Source organism: Sinocyclocheilus rhinocerous, unplaced genomic scaffold (assembly GCF_001515625.1).
Source record: "Sinocyclocheilus rhinocerous isolate Xijiao unplaced genomic scaffold, SAMN03320098_v1.1 scaffold945, whole genome shotgun sequence".
Classification (NCBI taxonomy): Eukaryota; Metazoa; Chordata; class Actinopteri; order Cypriniformes; family Cyprinidae; genus Sinocyclocheilus; species Sinocyclocheilus rhinocerous.
The window spans coordinates 1,468,951-1,478,469 of record NW_015629570.1 but is presented as its reverse complement, the minus strand read 5'-3'; the positions used below and the strand labels follow the sequence as shown (position 1 = coordinate 1,478,469).

Sequence of the window (9,519 nt, the reverse complement as noted above, 5' to 3'; positions counted from 1 at the left end):
ACTCGGGGACTGGAGCCTTCTCCTTGGGGACTTTGGGGACTGGAGCCTTCTCTGGGTTAAACTCGGGGACTGGAGCCTTCTCTGGGTTAAACGGAGCCCTCTGAGCCTTCTCTGGACTCGGGGACAGGAGCCCTCACTGGGCTAAATTCGGGGACTGGATCCCTCCGTGGGCTAAACTCGGGAACAGGAGCCCTCTGTGGGCTAAACTCGGGAACAGGAGCCCACTTGGGGCTGGATTCGGGGGCTGGAGCCCACACTGGAGTGAGCTCTGGGGCTGGAGCCGACACTGGAGCGAGCTCTGGGGCTGGAGTCAACCGCCTTCTCCTCCTTAAATTCCCCTTTAGGTTCGGGGTGAAAGGCGTGGTCGACGGGCTTGACTGAGGAACGGCCGGCGGGCTGGAGTATGCCGCGGCTGGCGGGCTTGACTGAGGAACGACCGGCAGGCTGGAGTATGCCGTGGCCGACGGACTTGACATCGGAGTGGCCGGCGGGCTTGAGTATGCCGCGGCTGGCAGGCTTGACTGAGGAACGGCCGGTGGGCTTGTCTGCTGAGCGGCCGGCGGGCTGGTTCTGGCTCGGGCCCAGACACTCCCCAGACACCGGTAGATCCCTTCCCTCCAGCATAGTCCCTTGGTGTCTGGGAGGTCCACGGGGCGATGGTAGTTGGCCCCGAGCCAGAACAGAGAATTGATGGTGGCGTCATCCAATGTCATCGCCGCGGCGAGCCCGCAGAATTCCCAGGCGTACTCGAAGAAGGGGAGAGCTCTACGGGCTAGGGAAATAAATCGAGCGGCGATTTCCATGATCGCGGGGGGAACAAAAAATGGGAAAACAAAAGACTTTTCAAAACACGAAAACAAAACGGGGAGAAGGGGCGCCGCTTACTTTCAGTTTCGGTGCTGTCTTCTGTCACGGTGTTGCCTACTGTGTCGGTGTGAGGAGCGAAGGGGACGTAGGAGAATTCAACAGTCTTTATTTACCACATGGAACACACACGTAGTAACGAGGATTGACGTTCGAGGCAGCACAGCGAACTCAAAACAGGAAACACTATAAATACACAGGACTTGACGAGAAACACCTGGGATCAATAAACATAATTGCACATGAGGGAAAACGGGTCATGGAAAGCACGTGGGGAGCAAAACACAAAACACGGAACAGAGTCTGACAGGATAACGCGGAGCCATGTAGTTAATATCAGTAATACGCAGCATGCACGATACAAGGAAATGGTCAGTAACATCATCACTTTGAGGTACGATATCTATATCAGTAAGATCAATTCCATGCGATATAATTAAATCTAGCGTATGATTAAAACGATGAGTGGGCCCGGTGACGTTTTGCTTGACTCCAAAAGAGTTTATTAGGTCAGTAAACGCAAGTCCTAATGCATCATTTGTATTATCAACGTGAATGTTAAAATCTCCGACAATTAGCGCTTTATCAACAGTAACCAATAGGTCTGAGAGGAAATCTGCAAATTCTTTTAGGAAATCTGTATATGGCCCTGGTGGTCTATACACAGTAGCCAGAGCAAGAGATACGATAGATTTCTTTTGCATATCTGACAGTGTAACATTAAGCATTAGTATTTTGAATGAGTTAAACCTGTATCCTGTCTTCTGAGTAACATTGAGAATGTCACTATATATTGTTGCAACACCGCCGCCACGACCAGTCTGACGGGGCTCATGCTTATAACAGTAGCTTGGTGGAGTAGACTCATTTAGACCAATATAATCGTTTGGTTTGAGCCAGGTTTCAGTCAAGCAGAGTACATCAAAACTATTATCTGTGATCATTTCATTTACAATAATTGCTTTGGGTGCGAGTGATCTAATGTTTAGGAGCCCAAACTTTAAAAAAAAAATTTTTTCATTTATTTTGCATTTTTTTCTGGTTTAATCACGATCAGATTTTTTCTAGATCCTGCATTAAATTTATATTTTGACCTCACTATTCGGGGAACAGACACAGTCTTTATAGATTGGACAGTGCAGTCATTTAAGTGGGTAGAACAAAAGCCATCATGCAAGTTATTTGAGAATTGGCTTACTAGTCATATGGAGCATAGTGTCCTGGAGATGTTGTCCAACAGGAGTTCCGCTCCGACTCTGCTGGGGTGAAGGCCATCAGCGCGAAAAAGCCTAGGACGCTCCCAGAAAAGATTCCAATTATTAACAAAGAGCAGTTTCTGTTCCTTACACCATGACAATAACCATTCATTTAAAGCAAAAAGTCTACTGAACCTTTCGTGTCCTCGTCGATACGTGGGAAGCGGTCCTGACACGATGATCGTCGTCGCGGGCAATGTGCTGCGTACCGTCTCGATCAGGCTCCTGAAGTCCCTCTTCAGTGTTTACGTCTGCCGCAGCTTAGTGTCGTTAACCCCCGCGTGAAACACGACCGCGCCGCTGCTCTTGTCGCCATTCAGGATCGCGGGTATCTGCGCAGAAACATCGAGAACACGAGCACCAGGGAAACAGTGAGTGTGCACTTTAGCTTCAGCTAACATAGCACGGACGTGCCGGACGATGGAGTCTCCGACGTTCACAGCGTCGCGTTCCGTCTCGCGGAGGGGAGTGAAGTGGTTCCGGACCAGAAGACCGGAGGCGGCGGAGGGGGAGAGGTCGTCGCCCGGGGCTGGCTCGCGTCTTCCGCTGCGGGTGCACCCAGGGTCCATGGTGTCCCGACGCCAGCGTGAAGGACGTCTGGGAAGATCGCATCCTGGGTGCACCGGGCCTGTGCAGAGAAACACATACAATAACTGCTTTGGGTGAGAGTGATCTAATGTTTAGGAGCCCAAACTTTAAAAATTGTTTTTGTTCATTTATTTTACATTTTTCTGGTTTAATCACGATCAGATTTTTTCTAGATCCTGCATTAAATTTATATTTTGACCTCACTATTCGGGGAACAGACACAGTCTTTATAGATTGGACAGCACAAGTATTTCTATCATTTAAGCGGGTAGAACACAAGTCATCAGGGCAGTTATTTGAGATTTGACTTACTAGTCATATGGAGCGTAGCTTCCTGGAGATGTTGTCCGACATGAGTTCCGCTCCGACTCTGCTGGGGTGCAGACCATCAGAGCGAAAAAGCCTAGGACGCTCCCAGAAAAGATTCCAATTATTAACAAAGAGCAGTTTCTGTTCTTTACACCATGACAATAACCATTCGTTTAAAGCAAAAAGTCTACTGAACCTTTCTTGTCCTCTGCGATACGTGGGAAGCAGTCCTGACAAGAGGATCATCGTCGCGGGCGATGTGCTGCGTACCGTCTCGATCAGGCTCCTGAAGTCCCTCTTCAGTCTCTCCGTCTGCCGCAGCTTGGTGTCGTTAACCCCCGCGTGAAGCACGACCGCTCCGGTGCTCTCATCGCCCTTCAGGATCGCGGGTATCTGCGCAGAAACATAGAGAACACGAGCACCAGGGAAACAGTGAGTGTGCACTTTACCTTCAGCTAACGTAGCACGGACGTGCCGGACGATGGAGTCTCCGATGATCACAGCGTCGCGTTCCGTCTCGCGGAGGGGAGCGAAGCGGTTCCGGGTGGAGATCTCGAAGACCGGAGGCGGCGGAGGGGGAGAGGTCGTCGCCCAAGGCCTGGTTTGCGTCTTTCACTGCGGGTGCACCCAGGGTCCGTGGTGTCCCGGCGCCGGAGTGAAGGACATCTGGGAAGATCGCGTCCTGGGTGCACCGGGCCTGTGCAGAGAAACACACGGAGTAGAGGTGGTGGGAGAGTTAGCAGCGGGCTGTATACTTACCTCGGACTTGTGAGCGTCAGCCTGGGATGTTTCCAGCGCGGCTCTCCGCTCTCTCAGCTGGGTCTGCCTCTCCACCAGGTCGCGTATCTGCTTCTCCACGGCCTCCAGCTTGAGCTGCACCGAATGCAGCTCGAACGTGTCCTCACCTGCACTCAAAGGTAGACACACATCCCCAATTAATGCAAGTAACAGTGAGTAAAACAATGGTAATGTGTGTGAATAGAGTATTAGCAATGTAAGCGAGATTAGCGGCAACCACGCTGGCGATGATAACGGGCTATAAGCTGATAGCAGACTCGGGAAATCAAAATAAAACTAGTGATAACAAGGTGCTCTGATGGTTTTTGTTGTAGAATACGATAGGGGATATATTTACACGTTATAAAAACGGAAATGATGGTGTATAAAACTCAAAACATGCGGTAGCAACAAACAGGAAGTGACGTGCTAAAACACATCAGATAGATAGATAGATAGATAGACTTTTTACATTATTCTAATTTTTTTTTTACAGTATACTGTCTATCTATCTAATAATGTAAAAATATAAAACTGTAAAAATATAAAATAATGTGAAAATATTTTATATTACATTTTTGGATAGATAGATAGATAGATAGATAGATAGAATGATTGAATGATTGATTGATTGATTGAATGATTAATTATTGGAAGTAATTTGTGTAAATTTACTTTAAAACAGGTCAAATTCGTAATTTTATTTGTTAATAAATTGTTTAATGTGTGTGATGGAATATCATAGATATCCCACATATTTTACAACCTAACCCCTGCATTATTAACATCACCAGCCTCAGGCCCAAGCGTGCGCGCGCCCGTGTGTTTGTAGCTCCATCTACTGGAGAGGATCTATATATGTCTCATTTCCAAGGTGTGACCTGGATCTGCACCTCTGCCACAATTATATCACATTAACACTTTACAGACGCCAACAGCTCTAGACTGCGCGACTTCTACGGCTCCGCTGAGCGCGGGAAGCTCTAGATGACGATCCGAGCATTGGAGGGGGTTCAAGAGAAAGCCTGTCTGTTACTAGGCAACCGTTATGAAGTCACAGAGCGGTTCTAGAACACATAATCACCGCTACAGATCCTGTTTCCAGCATATTCTCCTGTAGTAAATTACATAATTTGTTTGTGTACAAATCAGGCGGAAACCAAAATGTCTCTTTATCTTTGGCTGAAGGAGCGTGGGATGTGAAATATGCATATTATTTTTCAGTCGAACCACACCATCAGCTCGTCAGTTTGAAATGGATGCATTCTGATGGATTTAAAGCTCATGTCAGATTTGAAAGTTGTTGTTGAACCCTCTAAATATAATATCATAACTGTTATAGTTTTTTTTTAACATAAACCATATGTTTTTTGATCATGTAGCATACCTCAGCTGGTACTGTACACCGTCCATCTAAAGTTCCCTCATCAGCAAAAATCATATCAACACCCCTGAACGCTTAAAATGATTGACAGGCGTAACGTTAGAGCGTTTCTAACTGACTAAGCGCAGGCCGCTCCCTACTTTATTTATTTATTTATTTATTTATTTATTTATTAAACCTTAAGAGAAAGGCGTCAGACAACTTCTTTTAGTGACATCTGACAGGTAGTTAATGTGCATTTTATGTGTACTAAATATTTATATTATATAATTTGCTACCGTTTGTCCAATAAAATAGTATTTTTTACAATCGGTTCCATTCCCTTATTTAAATAGGCCTACCAACTTTATATAGTTGTTTAATTATTTAGTCGGAATTATTGCTACAGTTTTCATTTATTTGTCTAATAAAATTAGTAAAACAAATGTATAAAGTAATATTAACATTAACACATATGGACTGTCTGAAATAAGGAATTGACTCGTGCGAGTATTTCCAAACTGAGCTCTGACAGTGGAACGTACCAAAACCGAGAGGAAGAGGGGTGTCGAACTATCTGTTTTCCACATTTATTCTTAATGTTTCTTACTAAATTTCTATTCATTCATTTTTACTGAATAACTTATTTTAAAATAATCAACTTCACATATATATATCGCCAAGTATTTAAAATAAGTGCGCGATTTGTCTCGGAGCTGACCAGTTTCCCCCTGCCAACGCTGTAAATCAGTGTAAACTAACAGTGAACGCTCTCGAGGTGTGAGGAACTGAAAACGGCTCTTCGCGCGGCCCGATAAAAAGCCACTGCATCCAGTTGTATAACAAATAGACAAACGTTTCCGCGTGTGTATTTACTCGGTAATGTCGGCAGCAACATCTGTGGAAACGGAACGGGCTACTGGCATATGCTGTCGTCTTATGATAAGGTAATTTTGAATGCATATCATTAAATCTTGTATGACAGTTAAATGCATGCTGATTACATCTCTCAACAGCACAAAGGAATAAAAATGCGGTTTCTATATATTAAACGTGCGTTTATTATGATAACTGGTTGTTTTATGTAGATATGCATGTTTTACCAGTTGAATCGTGCGTTTATGCATTATGCATGAACATATTAAGTGATCTTTTTGGTGAATTGCAATATCAAGCACACGCAAATCACACAAATCTCAAAATGCAAAAGACACTGTTTCCTTTTTGCCAGGAAGATGCGTTCTTTGCAATGCAGCTGCATGTAATGGAGAACATAGATATGCACGTACCAGAGATAAAGCTTGAAAAATGGGTAATGCATTAGGCAACCCGTACAGAACGATCAAGGTGGGTGTATTGATATGCGCCTGCTGAAGCCTTGATAATATATTTTTGCATGAGCAAATAGGCCTAGCCTATATACAGTTAAATTATAGTAGAAAAGAAACTGTACAGTTGTTTGATGGAAAGTAGCTACAGTATGTGATGACATGGCTGTTTTTACTAGTAGAAAGCCGATTAATCGATCGATTTTGAGAGAGGCGGGGCATAGAGGACCTACAATAATGTACAGTATTTGAAAAATAATGTGTTTTTTGAACATTAAAGCATGTCAACATATTCTGTTACACCAAATACACCAAATAATGATCTTTAAAAAAGCATCATATGACCCCTTTAACTAATCAAATTTAGCGATAACTGTGCCCGATTTACGCTTAGCGTCCATTATGAGATATTCAAATACTTATGTTTTGTTTTCAGTTAATTTTAGTGTGCAATTGTTGTGAAAACTATTTACTCAAATATTTTAAAAATCTATCTATCTATCTATCTATCTACACACATGCACACACAAGTAAATCAAATTTATCTTAAGTAAATAATTATTTTTTTTAAATGATCCTATGTAAAAGCCTATGTAAAAAGGATCAAATTAATACTCATATTTTATTTTCAGTTAAATATACGTGAACAGCTATTGTGAAAATTTACTCAAATATTCAAATACTCACGTTTTGTTTTCAGTTAATCTTAGTGAGCAATTGTTGTGAAAATGTTTCATAAAAATGTTCAACAAACTATATACAATTAAGTAAATTAATTTTACGTTTATCTTTTAAGTGAGTATTTAATTAAATATTTGTAAAAAAAATAATTGAATTGCGCAATTTTATATACATCTTAATTGCCGACATATAATGTTAATATTTATTTGCAACACTAATAGCTAATTTTTTGTAAATTTTTATACTGTGGTATACACTGAAAAACAAAATTGAGGTAGAAATAATTTTTACTCTAAGAACTGCTAATAAATTTCACAAACAATTACAAAGAAACGTCAAGTAATACAATGCAATAAACAACATTTTGAAGTAGTTTTATTTAAAACTTGAAAATATATATTTTTTTGCAGTGTACATCCTATTTTCAGACATAGTTGTAATATTTATATCGGCAATAATATCGTTCAACCACAATTTTTCGCAACACAAATAGACAATTTGTCGCACGTTTAGACTGTGGTATACAGTGAAAAAAACTGGTGTAGAAACACTTTTAACCCAGAAATTACCAAGAAATGGCAAGTAACACATCGAATTAAATCTAAAATTTTAAAGTAGAAAGACTGAAATTGTATTTTCTTGTAAAACATTCTCCAATAATCTCAAATTCAGCAAGTCATGTATGAAATCACGGACTTTAACTGTACACATTATCTAGAATTTCCTATAAAATGAATCATAAATGGCCTGATTTAGATCCAGGTGTTTTTGAGATCCCTAAAAAGTGGAGTCATATTCCTGATGATTTCAGAAAGGAAATCCTGAACTTCCCTGTATTGTGGCTGACAGGAAGCGTGTAATACTGACATCTGACATCAGGGCTAAAGGTCCAGCACTTCAGGGTGTTGAATCCTAACAGAAGAGCTCGTGTTTGTCGGGCTCTGTATTTTGGAAGTCTTTGACGTAATTTTATTCGTCCAGTTTTAGCTCAATCTGTCAGAGTGTTTCTTGTTGTTGGCAGTTTGGAGCTGAGATCACACTGCAGAATCACAGCGTGGCAATCCAAGTGTCTGGTCTAGACCGTATTTCCTGTGTGTGATGTTCTTGTTGGATGTCTGGGACAAGCCTCGCTTTGCACACTGCTTCTTTATGCCAATGTAGAGTCCGTTTGTGACATTTCGGACATTAAAAGTCTGTTTTTTTTCTTCTTAAAGGAGCAGCTCACTCAAAAATGAAAGTTCTGTCAGCTTTTATTCACTCTCATGTTGTTCTAAACTCACTTTGCTTCTTTTGCGAAACACAAACAAACAGAGATGTTTCGAAGAATGTTCTGGTTCTTTTGTGTCCGGTTTTTTTGTTTTCAGTGAATCAGTGTACAAAACATGAATGATTCGTTTGTGAATCATACTTTTCCTGTTTTTGGGTTCAACTCACTGACTCAGTGTTTTCCTATGATATTATTCTGTATGAACCAGAATACTCAGAAGGAAATAATATGATTATATTTACCGGGATTGGATTGAATTGGGAAAATTAAAACATGTTAAAGGGGTCATATGATGCAATTTCAATTTTTCCTTTCTCTTTGGAGTGTTACAAGCTCTTGGTGCATAAAGAAGATCTGTAAAGTTGCAAAGACTAAAGTCTCAAATCCAAAGAGATATTCTTTATAAAAGTTACGAGTCAACCACGCCTACCTAAAACAGCTTGTTCTAACACGCCCCCACATGTCTACGTCACGATGTGGGAAGATTTGCATAACGCCGCCCAAATGTTCACACAAAGAAAGAAGGCGTAACTTTTATTCACGTTGTAGTATTGTTGTTGCCGCCGCCATGTCGTGAAGGCGCTGTGTTTCGTTGTGAAAGACGATATCCGCTTCGTCATGCCTAGAGCTGATCCGTGCTGATAACTGAGGAAATACATCAACATCGCGCTGTGCATCGCCGGATCGGCTTTCACCGTGGAAGAAGCGGAGTCCAGCCCGGGGTCGTCAAATGTGGTTGCCACTCCTTCGTCGTTCTCGACCCCGCCGCCTCTGCTCACTCTAGCCCGGCCTCAGCTCACGCTAAGCCGGGGCTTCCCCTCCCGCTAGGCCGCTGTGTTTTTCGTTGTGAAAGCGAAACTACTTTGTTTGGTCTTCCAAAAATGGACACGACTAGAAATCAGTGGTTAAGTTGTATTTACAACACTGTTCCAGAACACTTCAACCCAAATAATCAGATGTGTGCAGCACATTTTATGGAGGACTGTTTCCTGATCCTGGGAGAGTAGACTACAATGCCGGCTGTTCTGACTCAAAGACTGTAAGTACGTTTTTTATAGTTAAAGAGTTTTTATATTTTTTATACTT

At 42.1% G+C, this 9,519-nt stretch overlaps 1 protein-coding gene across 1 annotated transcript in view; it reads left to right on the top strand.

Annotated features, from left to right (window-relative positions):
• Positions 1-5,943: 5,943 nt before the first annotated feature.
• The window catches only part of LOC107739347 (ras-related protein M-Ras-like), a gene marked incomplete at its 3' end in the record, with an annotated part of 9,370 nt that continues 5,794 nt past the window's right edge, over positions 5,944-9,519 (top strand). Inside the window, exon 1 of the mRNA XM_016551443.1 lies at positions 5,944-6,104. The remainder of the gene's footprint in view (positions 6,105-9,519) is intronic.